This window comes from Pelodiscus sinensis, chromosome 2 (genome assembly GCF_052426305.1).
Source record: "Pelodiscus sinensis isolate ZL-2025 chromosome 2, ASM5242630v1, whole genome shotgun sequence".
Lineage (NCBI taxonomy): Eukaryota > Metazoa > Chordata > Testudines > Trionychidae > Pelodiscus > Pelodiscus sinensis.
The window spans coordinates 254,951,487-254,973,611 of record NC_143053.1 but is presented as its reverse complement, the minus strand read 5'-3'; the positions used below and the strand labels follow the sequence as shown (position 1 = coordinate 254,973,611).

The window sequence follows — 22,125 nt, the reverse complement described above, 5'->3', positions numbered from 1 at the left end:
GAGAGCGGCCCATCTCTAAAGAGAACCAGCCTCGATTTTAGTAATAGGTAGGCTTATAAAGACAGTTCCGTCGCGTCATAAGCTCTTCACCCAAGCCACTTACCTCCCTTTCTAGGAACTTTTAATATCAATGAATATCTTAGCCAACTATACATTGTGGCCAGAAGCACTTCATAATGCATCAGCAACTTTCTTATCAAACCAGAAGGCAGGTACCAGGAACAAGGAGACAAAAGAGTTGGGTACAAAAAAAGGGCAAAAAATAGGGAGGTAAGATTAGCGAAGGGGAACAAAAACAGGGAGTTTCTGACCAGTTCCCAAAGCAAGCCGCAGTAGGTACAAATATGTAATTTATCACTTATCTTAATTTTATAACCTAAGCCAGCATGGAGGGTACGCCTCTTTTTGAACCACTTTCCTGGTTCTGGTCAAGAATACTCAGAGGCTTATGAAATTAGCCTTTGTTAACTTTCCTTAGCATAATGTTGACCAGGCCTTGTTTTTCTGGGCCCAACATGCCTGAGAGGCAATGCTTCCCCACTCCCAAGCACTGAGTCTGAGCGTATGTCTACACTACCCCGCTAGTTCGAACTAGCGGGGTAGTGTAGACATACCCTGAGTGTAGGAAAGAAACATTTAATGAAACAGAGAGAGAAGTCATATGGCATTAACTTGGAGGAAACACGACAGAGTTCATAACCCAAACATGAGCTAAGCCCCCCACCCCAGCCAAGAATCACCCGAAGTCCCAAAGTCCGACACCCCAAAAGTCTCTGTTCCTGGTCAGTTCTACCCAGAGTCCAAAAGTTCACCCACAGGGTTTCACCTCCCAACCTGGGTAGAAATGGGGGTGGTGGGATAGATAGGGGGCACCTTATGAGTCATTCTGCCATGCTCCACCAGCTGTCTCGTTCCACACCATCGGATGCACCGCTGGTCGCCTGCCACCACTCCTCGCCTGCCGCTGCTCCCCACCATGCTGATGGTCACTGCTCCTTGCCTGCCACTGCACCATGCCACGCCACTAGTCGCCACTCCTTGTTGGCTGCAATGGGTCTGGCTCCCAGCCAAACCAGTGATTTCAGTTCTTTAGCCACCACCTGGACTGGCAAAGGAATCCAGCTTCCACTGGACCAGAAAAATGACTCCTTGTGGAGTCTGCTTTAGGTCTGTCCTTAAAACAAAGGGGGCAGGTTGGGCCAATCTTACAGCTCACACCTGGCAGGCTGACTCAAGCCCTTTAACCCTTCCCCCCAGCTCAGTTCACGCAACTCTGGAAGGGGGGAGGCTGGTTCGTTCGAGACCTCTTACCACGATGGTGGTGTCTTTCCTGCAAGCACTGGTAGCATGTTTTACAGGTCCCACAGTTAGGGGTAGCATGATTAGTGACCCCCACAACAGTCCCAAATTATTTACATTCCATCCCAACACTGACCCTCCATCAGCCTTGGCTGAATGGGATTTACATAGCCACACCTCAGATTCTTTCCTGAGCTGTATTTACATGTCAACAGTTAACAGTTGTTTACCTTGCAGAGTTAAACAATTGTAGCAGGCACACCCACCCCTCCTTTTAGCTGGCTGATAGCAATCAGCAGTTCAGCCCCTGCTTACAGGAGCAAGGCGCTTTTCAACACGCATCTTGGCCAGGCTCACATCCAGGTGGAATGTGCCTTCGGCCGTTTGAAAGGGAAGTTCCGTTGCCTCCTCACATGCCTGGAGATGGGTGAACACAACATCTTGGAGGTGGTGGCAGCATGTTGCACCCTCCATAACCTGGTGGAGAGGCCTTCCTGCCAGGGTGGGGGACAGGTCCTGACGGGGAGGAGAGGCAATTTGAGCAACCCCGGATGGCTGCCATCTGCCAGGCTCACCAGGCTTGTGTCCAAATCCGAGAGGCCCTGAAGGAGGGATTCGCAGAAGGAGCCCGCTGACTTTCCCCAGGGCCTCCCCCATGGGGGGTTTGGCCTGGCCCACCCCTACCTTTCCCTCCACAATCCTCACCCTCTTCCCATTAAGAACACATATAAGACCCACTTTTCTTTGTAAACAGAAATTTGCGTTATTAGAAACTCTAGGGCTACGTCTAGACTGGCATGATTTTCCAGAAATGCTTTTGACGGAAAAGTTTTCCTTTAAAAGCATTTTCGGAAAAGTGCGTCTAGATTGGCACAGACACTTTTCTGCAAAAGCACTTTTTGCGGAAAAGCATCCGTGGCCAATCTAGATGCGCTTTTGCGCAAAAAAGCCCCAATCGCCATTTTCGCCATCGGGGCTTTTTTGCACAAAACAAATCTGAGCTGTCTACACTGGCCCTTTTATGCAAAAGCTTTGCACAAAAGAGACTTTTGCCCGAATGGGAGCAGCATAGTATTTCCCCAAGAAGCACTGATTTCTTACATGAGATCGTCAGTGTTCTTGCGGAAATTCAAGCGGCCAGTGTAGACAGCTGGCAAGTTTTTGGAAAAACTTGCCAGTCTAGACACAGCCTAGCACTAAAGAAAATGTGTGAACTGTTTAACAAAACTTTCTCTTTTAACTGTTCACCTGTTTATCCACAAAGGATAATCTGTCCGTCAAAAATAAAGATTTTGTAACATAACTGAAATGTCCTTTAACTGCGGTAGTAGGGGATTAAAAACCTGGAGGGAGGACGGGGACTAAAAACCTGAAGGGGAAGGGGGGCTCAAGTAGGCCGCTGCTTCCCTGATCGTAGGGTCCTGCCACCTTCCTGTGTCCTGGCATCGCCACAGCCTTGGGATTGGGTGGAGCAAGACCTAATCCTGGCCTGGACGGAGGGGCAGCTGTTGGGCCTATGAGGGTTTGGGAGCAGGAGGGGCTGGGAGGGAAGAGGGGGCTGGAGGAGCAGGGGGAGCAAGGGCCTGGCATGCTGGAGGAGCAGTGCCCGTGACAGGCAGGCAAGGTGAAGAGCTCCCTCATTGTGGCACAGATGTCAGTGTGGTGCTGGACCAGCTCGTCCAGCAGCCTGGTGCGCCACTCAGCCTCTGCCTCCGTCCTCTGCTGGAGGGTCCTGTTCAGGTCCTGCAGGGCCACTATGTGCTCCCTCAGCAAATCCGTGTAGACCCACCAGTGCCTGCAGGTGCCATGGGTCCGGGATGGTGGTGGGACGGGTGTGGTGCTCCCCTGTTGGGTAGAGAGTCCGGCTGTGGAGGAAAAGAGAAGGAGACAGTCACTGTCTGTGTGCACCCCTGCTGTCCCCGAGGGCATGCCGGGGCTGTCAGGGGCTCTCCTTTGGACAGGAGACTCAGGGGTGTTACACGTGACACTGCGAGTGAGTTGGGCAGCGGCCGGAAAGCCTCCCAGGGACCCCACGGTGGCAATGGTGCTAGCTGGCCCCCACACTGCCAACCCACCCGTGTGTGGTGACCCCTCAAAGCACTCACCTAATGTTCCCTCCCCAATGTCCACAGACGCTTAGGAGGCCTCTGGGGTCTGGGGGTATGTCTACACTACCCCGCTAGTTCGAACTAGGGTGGTAATGTAGGCATACCGCACTTGCAAATGAAGCCCGGGATTTGAATTTCCCGGGCTTCATTTGCATAAGCCGGGCACCGCCATTTTTAAATCCCCGCTAGTGCGGACTCCGTGCTGCGCGGCTACACGCGGCACGGACTAGGTAGTTCGGACTAGGCTTCCTAGTCCGAACTACCGTTACTCCTCGTGGACATTGCACGTGTCAGGTATTTTCTGGATTTTTTTTACCAGACAGAGGGCCCAAAAACCGGACTGTCCGGTAGAAAACCGGACCCCTGGCAATCCTACAAGTCGGACCCGGTGCAGGCACCAAGTGATGGGGAGACTGCCAGAACTTTGGGAACCAGAGACTGCGGGGTGGGGGTTGGTGGCCCAAGAGGGGGCTGAGAAACCTAAGAAAGACAGTGTAGGGGGAGCACCCAAAGGGCGATAGTCAGGGCGACCCTAGAACTCTGTTACAGACGAGCTGGAGGCTGCTGGAGGAGGAAGGACAAATAGGGGGAAAGGGTCAGAGAGGAAGAGGCTTGTAATGAAGGTAGGGGGGCAGGTCAGGAGAAGAAAGGAGAAGGCACCAAGGGACAGGATGGAGGAGAGAGATAAATGCCAGGGGACCAAGTGAAGACAATGAGGAAAAGAGCAGGAGGGGAGGTGTCAGTGGGTGGGGGACAGGCTGATGCTGGGAGAGGAGAGGGGAAGGTCTTTGGGAGCTAGAGGGGGAGGAGGAGGTGCTGGGAGAAAGCTTGAAAGAAGGGGTGGGCATGAGGAAAGTGGGGATGGAGCAAGGCATGTGTGAGGGCACAGGGGCACGAGGGGAACGGGGGCAGAGGGTGGTGAGGGGGTGGGCATCAGGGAAAAAGAGGGCAAAGGGGGCAGGGGCAGTGAGGGAAGGAGGAAGCAGCAGGATGGTGCAGGGGTAAGGGAAGGTGCAGGTGCCAGGGGATTCTGGGGGTGAAGCAGAAGGGCAGACACCTGCGGGGGAGGGACCAGCACCAGAGAAGAGAGGCAGAGCAGGTGTGTAAAGGGAGGTGTTAGGAGAGGGGATGAGGAGGGGTAGCTCACATGATCAGAGTGGGGCTACTGGAGGAGTGGGCACAGAGGGGAGAGAAGGGCTGGTGGAGGGGGGCAGGTCTCAAGAATGCTGAGGGCAGTGAGAAGGGCAGGAGTCAGGACAGCAGAGGTGGGTGAGGGGTTGGGGGCGGCAGCAGGCACCATGGGAGCTGATGGAGCAAGGGGAGACATGGCAGCAGAGAGAAAAGGTAGAGGGTTATAAGATTCTTATTAATAACTTGGGTGCCACAGTGGCACATACAAACAAGCCACAAACTCAGTACTGGTGCACAACACAAAATTTATTGTGCTCATGGGAAGAAACTCTTAGAGGGAACACTTCCCCCAGCCTCTCTGCCCCTGAGTTAATGTCACACACATTGGGTTAATGCAATTGTAGGATAGTTTCATGAGGGGGGTTTGGTGGGGGCCAAACTAATCCCTATTGGTAAGGGGATGGTGGGAAAAGTCCTTTGGGGGGGGTCACATGACACCTTTTATTTCTGGTCGTGTCCATATTGTCCCGAAAGTATTACCTCCAGAGGCGTGGCTAATGGGGGTCAGGGAGTGTGGCTAATGGGGATCAAAGAGTACATTTAAAAAAAATTCTTTGGGTGCACACCCTAATGAAATGTGCTGTGCACACCTATGTGAAAGAGGGAGAGAGGTCACATGGCATTAGTTTGGGAAATACCACAAACAGAATTCATAACCAACCCGTGAATTACCATCCCAGCTTAAATGGATCAAGCAATGTCCGTTGCCTCTCAGGCTCACTAGTCCAACATTGTAAGAGTCCCATTCACAAGGCTCGACAAATAATACAATCTACTTGTCACGGGCGAGTAGATTGTAACCCGGAAGAGCCGGGTTCGGGCGATCTGCGCATGCACAGAATGATCTGCGCATGCGCAGATTGCCGGACAGTGCAGCTGGCAAATGGGGCTCACCACAGTTCGGCGAGCCCTGCCCATTCACATACCCAAACTTTCTCCATACCCCACTTTGAATGCCCCACTTACAGCTCTGTCCAGTCAGTGCAGACCCAGACACATCACCCTGGTGACTCCACTCATTGAGCCTGAGGCAACGCCACCTTTGTGCTGCTTCTGTGATCCGCCTGCTCCTGCAAGCCACCCCACTGGCCGCTGCACCTACTGGTCATGATTGATCTGGCTCTTGGACAAACTAGTAACTTCAGCTCTTAGCCACCACCTATGGTAGCCAAAAGATTACCGCTTCTACTGGAATAACTAAGGGTACGTCTACACTACAGCGCTAATTCGAACTAATTTAGTTCGAATTAGTTAATTCGAACTAAGCTAATTCGAACTAGCGCATCTAGAACTAAAAACTAGTTTGAATTAGCGTTTTGCTAATTCGAACTAGCGCGTCCACACTGATTGGACGCAGGGGGGCATTTAAGGGCAGCTGAAACAGGTTCTGGCAGGGCATCAGGTCAGTAGTTGCTCTGTGTGGCTGCTGTCTGAGGCTATCTGAGGCTCGAGCTTAAAGGGACCCCCCTGGACAGCCGGTTCTCAGCTTTTCCTGCTTGCTTGCCAACCTCGCCGAGGGACAGCAAAGCGTTGGTCTCTGTGCCCGTCTGTGTCGGTGCTTCCCTTCAGGGGGGCCGCCACAGGTGGCAACATGGAGCCACAGCTCGCCCTGCACCTTCTGGTGCACTTTCTGGACTTGCTGCTGCAAGCCTGCCAGCAATGGCTGGAGGCTGCCTGGCACCACCTAGTGCACGTCAGCCCCCTGTCTCTCCGTCTGACTGCCCTGGGGGCCGTGGAGGAGCCGCGGCGGCGCCCCGGCACCGGCGTGCCCCGCCGCGTCTGGCGTCTGAACACCAGCACCGACTGGTGGGACCGCATCATCCTGGAGCGCTGGGAGGACCGACAGTGGACCCAGAACTTCAGGATGAGGAGGGACACCTTCCTGGAGCTCTGCGAGTGGCTCGCCCCTGCCCTGAGCAGAAGGGACACTCGCATGAGGCCCGCCATCCCCCTCCAGAAGCGGGTGGCCATCGCCCTCTGGAAGCTCTCCACGCCGGACAGCTACTGATCCGTCGGGAACCAGTTCGGCGTGGGGAGATCCACCGTCGGAGCGGTGCTCATGCAGGTACGGCACTCGTCGGCCACCGAGCCGGAGGGGAGGGGGGCTGCGAGGAGGGGATGGGCCGCCCCAGGGACAAAGGTGGGGCGGGAGGAGGCGAAAGCGCCCCGCACCGGAGGGGTCGGTCTGTCCCGGCCGTACTACACGCCGCCAGGGGGGTTGCTACCTGTGTCGTCCGAGGCCAGGGAGGTGTCCACCTGTGAGTACCATCGAGCACCCCTTAGTTCGAATTAGCGCTGTAGTGTAGACGTACCCCAAGTTAGGAGCAATAATGTCAAATTCCCCTTTCACGTTGTTTTCAAAAGAATCAGTGACTTTACGATTACATCCAGTGTTCACTCTCAAGGTCTCCTCATGGTTTCGCATCAATGAGCCGATCGTCTTTCATTCTTTTTACGCAAAGCCGCATGCCTCAAATAAGGAGGCTATGCTACATACATTGCATGTCAGACATGTCCTTCCCTTCTACATAGATAGAACCAGATAGTGGCGCTGAACAGATAAACTCTTGGTATCAACAGCTCAACGATCTAAAGGAGAGGCACTTTCCACTCAACATATATCTCCCTCTGCATAACCACGTGCCACTCTGTTTGAAACAGACCATTGCCCTCTCAACCACGAGCACATTCAACGAGGGCAGTGGCAACATCTACTGCCTTTGACAGGGGGGTTCCTCTAGCGGATATTTGTAGGGCAGCTACATGGGCTTCAAGCACTTCGTTCATGAGGTACTATGCTATAGTACAGAGATGGGCATTGGATCACGTGGTGGCTTCCTCAGTCCTCTCTTCTACAAGCACTAATTGACCTGGACCGCTGGTGTTCCGGTTACTGCTATACAGTCACCTAGAGTAGAGCACCCAAGGGGCCATTCGAAGAAGACGAACTAGTTACTCACCTTGTGTAGTAACGATGGTTCTCCGAGATGTGCCCTGTGGGTGCTCCACAACCCGCCCTCCTCCCCACTCCGGGTCTCCCTTTTGGTTTATTGTTTCAGGGACCGAGCGGTGAGAGGAACTGGCGGGGGGGCCAGTCTGCGCTCGTTAGGAAAGGCGCGAAAGCCGCACACCATAGGGGGCATGCGCAGGCTGGTCAAAGATGGCTTTGAAATCTTCCAGCCAGCAGTGCCGAGTGGACCTGACACCTAGAGTGGAGCACCCACAGGGTACATCTCGAAGAACCATCGTTACTACACAAGGTGAGTAACTAGTTCTTCACTTGTTGCCAGAGCAATTGGCGTGGCGGCACCCAACTGCGGCACCAGGAACGCCGTCAACCGCATCAGCACTTTCCTCGCCAGCTCCAGCCCCGCCTCCGGCACAGTCTCTGATCTCAGCCATGACCCTGGCACCGCCTCCAGTCCTGGCTCTAGCACGGCCCTCAACCCTGGCTCCAGCACTGGCTTTCACATTGGCCCCAGCACTGGCACTTGCAGCACCTCCGGCACCCACAATGACAACTGCACTTGCAGCTCATCTGGTGCCGGCAGCGGCACCGGCACTCATAGAGCCTCCAGAGCTATCAGCAGCTCTGGCGCTGGCGCCGGCAGCAGCACCAGCATAGCACTTCCAACTCCAGGAGTGGCACAAAAGCTTGTAGCGCCTCTGGTGCCGGCAGTAGCACCAGCACTCGTAGCACCTCTGGCACCAGCAGCGGCACCGGCACTTGTAGCACATCTTGCACTGGTAGCAGCACCGGCACTTGCAGCACCTCCGTCACCGGCAGTGTTCTTGGCCATGACCTTGGCACCACCACGTACACAGTTCAAGGTACTGGCTCAGACCTTCCACCTAGCCCCGGTACCATCCCGTATGGACTGTGACACAGACGTTGGCACTGGTGCTTCCTGCGTATGCTATTTTGACGGCACCACGTATGGTACCGACATTGGCACCAATCCCAGCCCCAGTGATGATGCCGCTGCTGATACCGAGCCCGACACCCACAACAGTGGCACTGTTGGTGTTTCCCAATTGACCGGAGTCCCCATTATCTTGGGCATCGGCTCCACTGCTGTCCGGGGCTATGGGACTTCACAGGCAGGCAGTACCGGCGCAGCCTTTCTGCCCCCTGTGCCAGCCCCCGTGCTTAGGGGAAAGCCATGAGCTATGGCCCAGCATCGAAGAGACCAGGAGTCTGCTGCCCCTCGATGGTCGGCATCGGACTATTCCTCTGAGTCGGAGGCGGAGTCCTTGAGGTCGGAAAGGTCTTCCTTCCGTTCCAGATCAAGGCACGAGTCTCCTTCCTGGCACACAACTGCTGATGTGGACCTGCAGCAGTATTCCTGGCCTCCCCAGCAATGGCCCTTTTGGACCCCCTGGGCCTATCAACAGGCATCCATCTCTGGCTCCTCAAGATGGGAGACTCCACCATTGGCAACGCCAGTACATAGAGCCCCCACATCCAAAATGGATAGGTCGATTTCAACAACGACGTCTAGACCCCAGGGGGCTCTGAGCGAGTTGGTGTCCAGACCCACTCCTGCGGAACCTCCCCAGGTAGCTCCGTCAACAGTGCCAGAGCACCAGTGGACGTGCAGTTGGAGGATATGACTGAACCACGGTACTCCTCATCTTCCTCTCCCAATGAGGCCCTAGCAGACCCAGATCCATATTTGCCATTGATGGATGCGAGGGCCCATCAGGACAGCCAACGAAGGCTAGCGAATAACTTAGCAGTAAAGGTGGAGAAGGTCCAAGAGGATACAGATCACATGGTGGACATCCTCTCCTCTGCAACCCCGGGCAGGGTGGCATTATTCCTGATAAAGACGGTGGACAAGCTAGCCAAGACCCTCTGGCTGACATTGGCCTCCATCCCTCCCACCCAGAAGGGGGTGGAGAAGCAATACTTTGTCCCCCAAAAGGGGCATGACTTTTTATTTTCCCACGTGCCCCCGACCTCCTTGGTTGTACAGGCAGCAGGACAAAAAGAAAGACAGGGTCCCCCGGGGTCAGCCCCTAAGGCCAAGGATCTGAAAAAATTGGACCTCCTGAGATGGAAGGCCTATTCCACGGGGGGCCTTCAACTGTGTATAGCCAATCAGCAGGCTATGCTGGGACGCTATGCGTACAATACCTGGTCCGCTATGGACAAATTTCGGGACCGTTTGCCACAAGAGGACTGCCAGGAGTTTAGGGCCTTGGCAGACGAAGGTAGGACAGTGGCCCATATGGTCTTGAAGGCGGCTTTAGACGCAGCTGATTCAGCTGCCTGGACAATGGCAACAGCTGTTGTTATGCAATGGTCTGCATGGCTAAATGTGTCAGGCATTCCTCCCGATGTACAAACCTCCCTTCAGGACTTGCCCTTCGAAGGAGCGGGTCTTTTTTTGGATCAAATGGACTCCAGACTATATAGCCTGAAGGATTCCTGGGCGACTCTTAAGTCTCTGGGAATCCACACGCCCGGTCCACTCAGGCAACCCCTCAACCCTAAGCCTGTGACAAGGCATTTCCAGCAGGGTTTTACCTCTGACCATGGCAGAAAACGGGGTCATCGTTTTTCTAGAAACAACCTGCCTAGAAAGCGGAGCAGAGCTCTGAGATCGGCTCAAGGGGCCCACTACGTCCGCAGGCCAGCGCCCCAGGGCGCAATGGAGGATAGCACACCAGTCATGCTTTCTCCCCACCACCTCCACACTTTGGTTTCCATTTATCCTGTTTCTACCAAGTCTGGGCATCTATAACATTGGACCAGTGGGTTCTCAGCTTGGTGGCACGAAGCTACTCAATCCCCTTTACTTTCTCCCCTCCTCCGTCCCCCCCTCCCTTTCCTCCCTCTTTAGGGACCCCTCTCACAAAGTGCTGCTAAGGGAGGAGGTTGCGAAGCTCCTGAAACTCGAGGCAGTGGAGCCCATCCCAGACGAGTTCAAAGGGAGGGGGTTTTATTCCTGTTATTTCCTCATACCAAAGGCAAAAGGGGGACTCCGCCCTATTCTAGATCTCAGAAGACTAAATTCGTTCATAAAGAAGACAAAGTTCAAAATGGTCACTCTTGCCTCCATTATCCGCTACCTTCAAAAAAGAGACTGGTTTGCAGCCCTCGATTTGAAAGATGCATATTTCCACATCACTGTGGGTACGTCTACACTACAACGTTCATTCGAACTAACTTAGTTCGAATTAGTTAATTCAAACTAAGCTAATTCGAACTAACGGATCCAGACTAAAAAACTAGTTCAAATTAACGTTTTGCTAATTCGAACTAGCATGTCCACATTAAATGGACCCTGAACAGGGCTTAAGGATGGCCGGAAGCAGTGCCGGCAGGGCATCAGAGGAGGACTTAGAGCGTGGAGATGCTGTCTCAGGCTAGCCGAGGGCTGCACTTAAAGGGTCCTGACCCCCACCCCAGACAGACAGTTCTCAGGGGTGCCCCGCTTGAAAACCAGTCCTGGCTTGGATTGCCCGGAGTACCCACACTGGGCACATCACAGCACTCGGCCATAAGACCGGCTGCACTTGCCGCAGGCTGCCATCTGGGGAGAGGGGGCAATTGGGCGGCTGCAGGAGAGATTCCACACCCAGAAGCCTGCAGAGCCAGCCCAGTCCTCCCCATCGGGGGCTCGTACCCCATTCCTCCCTCACCTCCTTCCACTTACCCTTCCCTAGCCCCCCTTCCTGATGTACAAAATAAAGGACAATTGTGTTCAAAAATGGAATCTGTCTTTATTGAACAAAACTGGGGGAGACTGGGAAAAGGAGGTGGGAGAGGGGAGGGCAACTAAAATGATCAGAGGTTTGGAACAGGTCCCATATGAAGAGAGGCTAAAGAGACTGGGACTTTTCATCTTAGAAAAGAGGAGACGGAGGGGGGACAGGATAGAGGTCTCTAAAAGCAGGAGTTGGGTGGAGAGGGTGCATACAGAAAAGTTCTTCATTAGTTCCCATAAAGAAGGACTAGAGGACACCAAAGGAAAGGAATGGGTAGCAGGCTTCAAACTAGTAACAGAAAGTTCTTCTTCACAAAGCAAAGAGTCAACCTGTGGAACTCCTTGCTGCAGGAGGCTGTGAAGGCTACAACTAGAACAGAGTTTAAAGGGAAGTGAGATCAAGTCATGGAGGTTGGGTCCATGGAGTGGTATTAGCCAGGGGGTAGGAGTGGTGTCCCTGCCCAAGGTTTGTGGAAGGCTGGAGAGGGATGGCACGAGACAAATGGCTTGGTCACTGTCTTCGGTCCATCCCCTCCAGGGTCCCTAGGGTTGACCGCTGTCGGCAGACAGGCTACTGGGCTAGATGGACCTTTGGTCTGACCCAGTACGGCCATTGTAAGCTCAGGGCTCAGAGTCGGGGGGTCTCAGTGGACCACCTTGATTTTCATGCACACCAGCTCCTGGGTGGCCAGGCTGGCAGCTCTCCTGCCCTAGCCGGCCACCTTCCTGTGCCTAGTGCGGAGATCGTGGACGAGGTCCATGATGTCCGCACTAGCCCAGGTGGGTGCCTGCCTCTTGCGGTCCCGGGCAAGCTCCCGGGAGCCGCCAGCCTGGTCCCGGGAAGAGGAGGAGGGCTGGGTGGCAGCGGGTGGCTGGCTCGAGCCGTGCCAGGTGCAGGGTCTGCTGGCTGGGTGCTGGCAGGCTTGCACCTGGCACGGGCACCGTAGCCAGCCCATGCCCCTTTAAGGGGTCTGGGACCGGGAGGGGGGGCAGACGAGTTTCCCTGGTGTTGGCCAGAGTGGCCACCAGGGAAACCTGGGGAGGGCTAGCCTCCCACTAGTTCGAATTAAGGGGCTACTCAGCCCTTAATTCGAACTAGCTAGTTCAAACTAGGCTTAATCCTCGTAAAATGAGGTTTTCCTAGTTCGAACTAAGCGCTCTGCTAGTTCGATTTAAATTCGAACTAGCGGAGCGCTAGTGTAGCGGCTATGAAAGTTAGTTTGAACTAACTTTGTAGTGTAGACATACCCTCCATTGCCCACCCACAGGAGGTTCTTGCGGTTCATGATAGCCGATGACCACTTTCAATTCACGGTCCTGCCCTTTGGACTCACCACAGCACCTAGGGTTTTTACCAAATGTATGGCCCCAGCGGCAGCTGCATTGAGATGCCACGGAGTACACATCTTCCTGTACCTGCACGACTGGTTGATTCGCGGCTCGTCCCAGGACGTGCTATCATAGGTATTCTCACATGTCTCCATGGCCAGGAGCCTATTTCTGCAGCTGGGCCTCATACTGAATGAAGAGAAATCCTTGATGGTTCCCCCTCAGACAATAGAGTTTGTGGGAGCGCTCCTGGATTCCACCGCAGGAACGGCATCCCTGCCCAAGCACAGGTTCCAGACTATGCAGACAATGATCAGGGACCTCCATATTTTTCCATGAGCAGTGCGTGCAACTGTATGTGCCTGTTGGGTCACATGGCGGCTTGTACATACATCGTGGCACACGCTAGGCTGAGGCTACGTCCGTTACAGGCATGGCTAAGAACTGCTCATAACCTGGTGCGATATCCCCTGGACATGGTGGTTACCCTACCTGCCCCCGAACTTCACTCCCTGGTCTGGTGGACTCAGGAGGATGTTGTTTGTGCAGGGGTCCCCTTCAAGAAATGAGCCCCCTTGGTACAGCTAGTGACAGATGCATCAGATCTGGGGTGAGGAGCACATTTGGGATCAAGGTCTGTGGTCTGTGAGGGAAAGACCCCTACACATCAATGCCAAGGAACTCCGTGCTATCAAATTGGCATGCCAGAACTTCCTACCACTGATAGAGAAAAATCAATGGAGGTACTAACCGACAATACCTCGGCCATGTATTATGTCAACAGGCAGGGGGGAGCTCATTCTTCCCTGCTTTGCAGGGAGGCCACTGAACTATGGGAACTTTGTATACTGAAAAACATCTAGTTACAAGCCACCTACCTTCCGGGGTCCAGGGACAACCTAGCGAACGAGCTCAGCCACTCTTTCCAAGTGCAGGAATGGAAGCTGAGGAGAGATATCCTGGAGGGAGTTTTCCAGAGGTGGGGCTATCCCCTTCTGGACCTCTTTGCCTCCAGGCACAATGCCCAGTGCAGGAGCTACTGCTCCCTCAGGAGCCAGTGGATCAACTCCCTAGAGGACGCCCTCCACATACACTGGCCCAGTCTTTTGCTCTATGCGTTCCCTCCCCTTCCCCTAATTCATGACATGCTGATCAGAGTCAGGAGATTCAGGGCTACGGTCATAATGATAGCACCATGGTGGCCAAGGCAGCACTGGTTCTCAACCCTCAGGGAGTTGTGGACAATAGACCCACTGCCATTGCCTTTAGTCCCAGACCTGCTGACTCAAGATCTGGGTCAAGGGACGCTATGCCACCCGAACCTAGGGTCTCTCCACCACATGGCGTGGAACCTGAATGGCTCTCTGCCACAGAACAAAACTGCGCTCAAGTGGTACAGAGGGTCCTATTGGAGAGCAGAAAACCTTCCACCAGAGCCCTCTATGAAGTGAAATGGAGAAGGTTTGTGCTTTGGGCACAGCAAAGGGGCTCACACTGGCTTAGAGCCAGTGTTTCTCTTATATTGGACTACCTGCTGCACCTTAGACAGCAGGGCCTTGCTACGTCCTCTCTAAGGCTCAATTTAGCAGCAATTTCGGCCTTCTACCCAGGGGAGGGGGAAAGGTTGGTGATTGCCCATAAAATGGCAAAGCGGTTCATGAAGGGGGTCGATAGACTGATGCCACAGGTGTGTCCTCCTGTCCCACCTTGGGACCTGAATGTGATACTGAGAAGACTGATGAAATCACCCTTTGAGCCACTGGCCTCTTGTTCACTAAAGCACCTGTCATGGAAAGTTTAAAGGGAAGTGAGATCAAGTCATGGAGGTTGGGTCCATGGAGTGGTATTAGCCAGGGGGTAGGAGTGGTGTCCCTGCCCAAAGTTTGTGGAAGGCTGGAGAGGGATGGCACGAGACAAATGGCTTGGTCACTGTCTTCGGTCCAGCCCCTCCAGGATTCCTAGGGTTGGCCGCTGTCGGCAGACAGGCTACTGGGCTAGATGGACCTTTGGTCTGACCCAGGATGGCCATTGTAAGCTCAGGGCTTAGGGTCGGGGGTCTCAGTGGACCACCTTGATTTTCATGCATACTTGCTTCTGGGTGGCCAGGCTGGCAGCTCTCCTGCCCTAGATGGCCACTTTCCTTCGCCTAGCGCGGAGGTCGTGGACGAGGTCCACGATGTCCGCACTAGACCAGGCGGGTGCCCGCCTCTTGCGGTCCCGGGCAAGCTCCCGGGAGCCGCCAGCCTGGTCCCGGGAAGAGGGGGAGGGCTGGGGGGCATCGGGTGGCTGGCTCGAGCCGTGCCAGGTGCAGGGTCTGCTGGCTGGGTGCTGGCAGGCTTGCACCTGGCACGGGCACCGTAGCCAGCCCGTGCCCCTTTAAGAGGTCCGGGGCCGGGAGAGGGGCAATAGAGTTTCCCTGGTGTTGGCCAGAGTGGCCACCAGGGAAAGCTGGGGAGGGCTAGCCTCCCACTAGTTCGAATTAAGGGGCTACACAGTAAGTTCGAACTAGGCTTAGTCCTCGTAGAATGAGGTTTACCTAGTTCGAACTAAGCGCTCCATGGCGAAAATGGTGATCGGGGCTTTTTTGCTGAAAAGTGCGTCTAGATTGGCACGGACGCTTTTCCGCAAAAAGTGCTTTTGCGGAAAAGCGTCCATGCCAATCTAGACGCGCTTTTCTGAAAATGCTTTTAACGGAAAACTTTTCCGTTGAAGGCATTTCCAGAAAATCATGCCAGTGTTGACGTAGCCCAACTGATAGAGAGAAAAGAATAAGAAAAACTGAGAAAGGTTAAATGAGAACACACAGCCCTGCTCTGTAGCACAGGGACATCAAAACAGCAGCCTGCAGAGTGTAAGGACAGTTCACAAACTCTTCCTCATAGGCCCCTTAGAGGCGCTGGATGTGCTGCAGGGGGGCTGCAGGTTGGACACGTTTGTTCTGGCAGTGACCACACAGCCTCAGGCTCTAAGCGGCCAGACCCCTCTCCCAGTCTGGCCTGCTGGGCCTCTTGGCTGGTGATATCTCCCTGCCCAGAGCCTCTCCCCCCACTTTGCTGGTCCCAGCTGCTCACCACACCCAGCTGCAGGGTGCTGCTTTGCCAGTCTCCAGCTCCTTGCGTTGGTTCTCTATCCCCTTTGGCTCTGAGCACTGCCAGTCTGCTGTTCAATACAGGGTCTGCTCTCCTTGGGCCGTGTGTGCCTGGCTCTGTTGCTGCAGGATTGCCTCTCCACACAGATTACTCCTCTTAGCTCCTCTCTCAGCTCTCCCCTTGCACAGAGAGACCCAGAAAAATCCCAGCTCACAGGGAGGACGGGGCTTGGCCTCTCACTTTCCTCACTGGCCTGTCCAACCTGTCAATCAGGCCAAGCTGGAGTGTTGGCTGCTTTCCATTGTCTCTGTGGTCTGTCAGTCTCAGGGCCCTGATTTCTCATGGAACCTTCCCCTTTTGATACTGGGAGCTGGCAAACCAAAAACTCCCACAGAGGTTTAGTAAGGGGCTAATAGTCCCCTTATACTAAATTATTCCTCTTCTTCCCTCTCCCACACACACATTGCTTTCCCCTCTCCCCCTGGGCTCTCCTCATTTTGACACAAACTCTGTGTTAAGAGTTAAAGGTTACTGTTTTTACAGAAGCCGCCAAAAGACAAAGCAATTGAAAACAAAACAAAACAAGAAACAAAGGGAAAAGAAGGTAACATCTTTAAATAAATCCAGTAAAGTAAGTTATTTCGACCCTTCAGGAACTCAACAGCTGAAATTACTTCTAACTTTCTTGAAGATATGGTTGCTGAAGCAACAGAAATGCTGACTCTATTTCTAAGTCTAACCACTACTTAACATTTAAAACATGGGCTTTTCTTATTGGCATACAGCAGAGTTTTAAAATAAAGTTTAATATAAAATTATGAAAAATGCCATGAGTTACTAAATTAATACAACACATTTGGCAAATAGTAATACATTTTGTCAATTTTTATTAAAAGGTTTAAACAAATAGCTAATAACTTGCTTATTAAACTGTTTGATCCTTTTATTTTTTCTATTTTTTATTTTTCTTTGCCTTATTCACTATCATTATGTATAGAATTCGTGTTTTTAACTGTAAGTTGTCCTGTATATCATGTATGTTGTCCAGTATTGTATGTTGTGTGATACATGACAACTTTTTTATTATTTTGGGTTGTTGCAACAAACATCAATGCACGGTACAGGTTGAACCTCTATGATCTGGGACTCTCTGGTCCAGCAACATCTGTGATTCAGAAGGACCATGGATGTTGCTGGACCAGAAAGCCCCAGCCACAGAGGTTGCCAGCATCTGGGAGCTCAGCTGGCAAGGCAGCCTGGAGGGCCAATGGCCAGGGGGCAGGAAGCCCAGTCAGCTGCCAGCAGCTGGGTTTGATGTAGTTATTCCAGAACAAGTTTGTGTGTAGAAAAGTCCTCTGATAAAGTTGCTCCCTCTCTAGATGCTGCTAAAATTCTCTGTTAGAGATAACTTATCTTTGTATCATATATAATACTATAATGATAATGAAAAAATGTCCCACCCTTTTTCCCCCTCATTAATCTAAGGCAGAGGTTCTCAATCTTTTCAAGCGTATGGACCCCTTTTCAATCTATTAACATTTCACAGATCCCTCTCCCAGGGGGAAAAGAAAAGAAAAGAAAAGAAAAGAAAAGAAAAGAAAAGAAAAGAAAAGAAAAGAAAAACTTGTATTTAAATCTTTCCACGGACCCCCTGCAGTACCGACACAGGCCACCAGGGGTACACGGATCACAGGTTGGGAACCACTGATCGAAGGGATGTGACTGCATGAAACCCCAAACGTTTATTTTCGAAACTAAAACAAACCAAACACACACCCCGCACCAACCTGTGAGGAAGGATACATGCAGTTCTCTAGTCTCTCACCTCTCCTCTCTGTGGAATGCAGCCCTGAAACACGGATCTTTTAACCAACACTAAAAGAAAAACATTTCCGTGTGAAATCTTTTATTACATTTTAATACATATACACACCTTAGCCCACCCACTTTCTCATACATTCCAATCATCACTTTGGCTTAGAGAACATGGCAGAAATGCATTGTGCGTGCTGAGAAATCATGAATAAGAATAAGAATACAAAGAAATATCTCAGCAACCCAAGGGCCTGTCTCCACCAATTTTCAGGTCCTGATCTCTCCCCCAACCCTGCCTGCAACCCACCACCCCATGTTCTACCCTCAGAACATCTCCTGGCCCTGCCTGCCACCCTGTATGCCTCATCTCTGCCTGCCCTGGACAGCAGGCAGCTGTCCCCTGCAGCTCTGCATAGTGCTCCCTCCTCAGCCGCAGCAACAAGGAGTGGCATTGGGGACAGATTTAGGTGGGGGCTATGCCTTCAGAGGGAGGAGGCACATAGAATCATAAAACACTAGAACTGGAAGGGACCTCAAGAGGTCATCAAGTCCAGTCCCCTGCCCTCATGGCAGGACCAAGCGCCATCTAGACCATCCCTGACAGGTGCGTCTGTCTAACCTGCTCTTAAATATCTCCAGGGATTGAGATTCCACAACCTCCCTAGGCAACTTATTCCAGTGTTTAACCACCCTGACAGCTGGGAAGTTTTTCCTAAAGTCCAACCTAAACTTCCCTTGCTGCAGTTTAAGCCCATTGCTTCTCAACCTAACCTCAGAGGCCAAGGAGAACAATTTCCGCCCCTCTCCTTGTAACACCCTATTAGGGTATGTCCACACTGCCACCCTAGTTCGAACTAGAGTGGCTAATGTAGTCATTTGAACTTGCAAATGAAGCCCGGGATTAAAATATCCCAGGCTTTATTTGCATGTTCCCAGGCGCTGCCATTTTAAATACCCGGTAGTTCAAACTCCCTGCCCACGGCTACACACGGCATGGGCTAGATAGTTCGAATTAAAGCTCCTAATTCGAACTACCGTTATTCCTCATAGTCTTCTCCTTTCCAAACTAAACAAACACAATTAGAATCATAGAATCTAGGGCTGGAAGAAACCTCAGAAGGTCCTTAAGTCCAGCCCCCTGCCCAAAGCAGGACCAACCCCAACTAAATCAACCCAGACAGGGCTTGGTCAAGCCGAGACTTAAAAACCTCTAGGGATGGAGATTCTACCATCTCTCTGGGTAACCCATCCCAGTGTTTCCCCACCCTCCCAGTGAAATAGTTTTTCCTAATATCCAACCTAGATCTCCCCCACTGTAACTTGAGACCGTTGCTCCTCGTTCTGCCATCTGTCACCCCTGAGAACAGCCTTTCTCCATCCTCTTTGGAGCCTGCCTTCAAGCAGTTGAAAGCTACTATCAAATCCCCCCTCACTCTTCTCTTCTGCAGACTAAATGAGCCCAAATCCCTCAGCCTCTCCTCATAGGTCATGTGCTCCAGCCTCCTAATCATTTTGGTTGCCCTCTGCTGGACCCTCTCCAATGTATCCACATCCTTTCTAGACACAATACTCCAGATGTAGCCTCCCAGAACTAGACACAATACTCCAGATGTAGCCTCACCAAGACCTAATAAAGGGGACTAATCACTTCTCTGGATCTGCTGGAAGTGCTCCTCTAAATGCACCCCAATATGCCATTAGCCTTCTTGGCTACAAGGGCACACTTTTGACTCATATCCAGCTTCTCAGCCACTGTCATCCCCAGGTCCTTTTCTGCAGAACTGCTACTTAGCCAGTCGGTCCCCAGCCTGTAACAATGCTTGAGATTCTTCCATCCCAAGTGCAGGACTCTGCACTTGTCCTTGTTAAACCTTGTCAGATTTCTTTTGGTCCAATCCTCCAATTTCCTTAGGTCCCTTTGGACCCTGTCTCTGCCTTCCAACATATCTACCTCTCCCCTAGCTTAGTGTCATCTGCAAACTTGCTAAGGGTGCAATCCATCCCCTCATCCAGGTCATTAGTAACAATGTTGAACAAAACCGGCCATAGAACTGATTCTTGGGGCACTTCACTTGAAACCAACCGCCAGCCAGACATTGAGCCATTGATCACTACCCATTGGGCCCGACAATCTAGCCAACTTTCTATCCACCTTACAGTCCATTTATCCAATCCATGCTTCCTTAACTTGCTAGCAAGAATATTGTGGGAGACCGTATCAAAAGCTTTGCTAAAGTCAAGGTATATCCCATCCACTGACTTCCCCAAGTCAACAGAGACCGTTATCTCATCATGGAAGCTAATCATATTGATCAGACATGACTTGCCCTTGGTGAATCCATGTTGACTATTCCTGATCACTTTCCCATCTTCCAAGTGTTTCAAAATGGATTTCTTGTGGAGTAATTCAGTTTTTCAGCAATTCCTTTAGCCTTCCCTCATAAGTCATGTTTTCTAGCCCTTTCATTACTTTTATTGCTCTTCTCTGGACCCCCTACACAATGATGTTTACTTTCGTTTTTGGGGGTTTTTTTGCAACAGTGTCACACTGTTGACTCATATTTACCTTGTGGTCCACTATGACCCCTTTCTGCAGTACTCCTTTCTAGACAGTTGCTTCCCATTCTGTATGTGTGAAACTGATTGTTCCTTCCTAAGTGGGGTACTTTACATTTCATGCTATTTACGTCAGACCATTTCTCCAGTTTGTCCAGATCATTTTGAATTATGACCCTATCCTCCAAAGCAGTAGCAACCCCTCCCAACTTAATAAGCATCCTCTCTATGCCAATATCTAAATCGTTGATGAAGATATTGAACAGAACTGGTCCCAAAACAGACTCCTGCAGAACCCCACTTGTTATGCCTTTCCAGCAGGATTGTGAGCCATTACTAACTATTCTCTGAGGATGGTTATCCACTCAGTTATGCACCTACCTCATAGCAGCCGCATCTAAGTTGTTTTTGGCTAGTTTATTGATACAAAGACCATGTGAGACTGTATCAAATGCCTTACTAACGTCTAGGTATACCATGTCCACTGCTTCTCCCTTATCCACAAGACTATTAAAGCAGTGGTCCCTAACCTTTTTATACCGAAGATCACTTTTAAAATCTCAGAACAGGAGAAGATCTACTGCCCCGCCCCTTCCTTGAAGCCCCGCCCTCTCTATTCTCCTCCTGTCCATCACTTGCTATCCCCCACCCTTACTACCACACACTGATAAACAGTTTATTTTTAAATTATGTGATACATACAATTAAAGTCACGTGTTTATAGTTATGAAATAAATGGTCTGTTTTTTATTCATGCTATTTAAATCTAAAATGAAGCATTTATAATTATACATTTTGTGGGGACAGAGTTCTGCAGCGGGGGGCAGGGAAGAGGGAACAGGGTGCTGGAAGGGCAGAGAACAGGGTTCTTCAGCAGGGGACAGGGTGCCAGTGGGGACAAAGTTCAGGGAGTGGGGACGGGAATGGGGACAGAGTTCTGTAGCTGGGGACAGGGGAATGGGGACAGAGTTTGGAGAGTGGAGACAAGGGAGTGGGGTCTGGGGAGCGGGGAGCAGGGACAGGGGGCAGCAGAGAGTCCCCTGCATCTCCCTCCTCCCAGGATTCTCCCCCCGCCGAGGGAAGCCAGCACATGCCTCCTCCAGGCCCGACCCCCCCCTCCCGTGGCGCAGGGAAACCCCGCGCATGCCTGCCCCGGGGCCAACAACTCCTTCCCCCACGGTGGGGCCAAACACCCACGGGAGCCTGCCCCAGGGCCAAACCCCCCTTCCACAGCCCGGTCCGGCCCAGCCTGGCCCGGCCCGGCCAACCCCCGCCCTCTCCACCCGCAGCACGGCCAACTCCCGCAGGCACCTGCTCTGGGGCCAAACCCTCCTCCCACGGCACGGCATGGCCTGGCCCAGCCAACTTGCTCCCCTCCCGCAGTGCGGCCAAATCCCGTGGCCGACCCCCACTCCCGTGGTGCAGGGAAATCCCTGCACTCAACTCACCCCTCCAGCGCCAGCAGCACAGGGAAGCCTCCACACTCCTTTTCCAGGGCCAACTCTTCCTCCCCCAGCGTGCAACAGAGCTGTGGGAAGGGAGCTGCCCGCGCACTTCCAGAATCCCCGGAAGTGACGCAAGCTTCAGATAGGACTTCCGTCCACCCCGCGGGAAGCCGGCACTACACTAGAGGTAGGTAGTGGGGCTTCTCGGGGGTGAGGGGAAAATGGGGCGTGGGGTTGCCCGAACGCCTCACGATCGACTGGTCGAGGCCTCGCAATCGACCAGTTAATCGTAATCGACGGGTTGGTGACCATGGTATTAAAGTAAGCTATCAGATTGGTTTGACAGAATTTGTTCTTTACAAATCCATGCTGGCTGTTACCTGTCATCTTATCTTCCAGATATTTGCAGATAGATTCCTTAATTATTTCCTCCATTATTGTTCCAAGTGGGAGAGGGGAAGAGAGCAGGACCATCCCCAGGAGCTCACTGCTGCCAGCAAAGAGGGGGCTGATAGTCAGTCCTCCTCTCTGGCACCAGCCTTGGGGCAGCCTGCCTGCTGAAGCCCAAACTCCTCAT

General features: G+C 52.4%; 1 long non-coding RNA gene across 1 annotated transcript; it reads right to left on the bottom strand.

Annotated features, from left to right (window-relative positions):
• Window positions 1–3,030: 3,030 nt before the first annotated feature.
• LOC142827407 (uncharacterized) lies at window positions 3,031–21,663 on the bottom strand. The gene is made up of 3 exons (XR_012902137.2): window positions 21,552–21,663; window positions 17,520–17,607; window positions 3,031–3,164 (listed from the first exon to the last, which is right to left on the bottom strand). It is a non-coding gene; the product is annotated as an uncharacterized LOC142827407 (long non-coding RNA).
• Window positions 21,664–22,125: the final 462 nt, after the last annotated feature.